We start from the raw sequence: 314 nt of genomic DNA, 5'->3' as shown, positions 1-314 counted from the left end.
CGCCGCCAATCAGGATGCAAGTGAAGCCTCTCTCCTTACACGGTCATCCTCGCCCTCGACCTCACCAGCGCGTCATCGGGAGGCGCCTGTAGATTTCACGGAGGATTAGCTTCGAGCGGGACGCCATCCGCGCGCGATTCGGAGGCGATAACGCGAGAGGCCGAGACGGCGCTCGCTTGTGCTTCGCTGGCTCCGGCTACGTGTGATAATCGACGCCTTTTAATGATTGCCTTTTGTATCTTCGTCCGGGTGATTGTGTCAGGCTTGGGTGCTTTTTCGATGTCTGGCTCGATAATACAAGGATGTTCTCCTGG

Source organism: Penaeus monodon, chromosome 29, assembly GCF_015228065.2.
Source record: "Penaeus monodon isolate SGIC_2016 chromosome 29, NSTDA_Pmon_1, whole genome shotgun sequence".
Lineage (NCBI taxonomy): Eukaryota > Metazoa > Arthropoda > Malacostraca > Decapoda > Penaeidae > Penaeus > Penaeus monodon.
The sequence above is the reverse complement of the archived record's forward strand: the minus strand, read 5'-3'. Positions refer to the sequence as shown.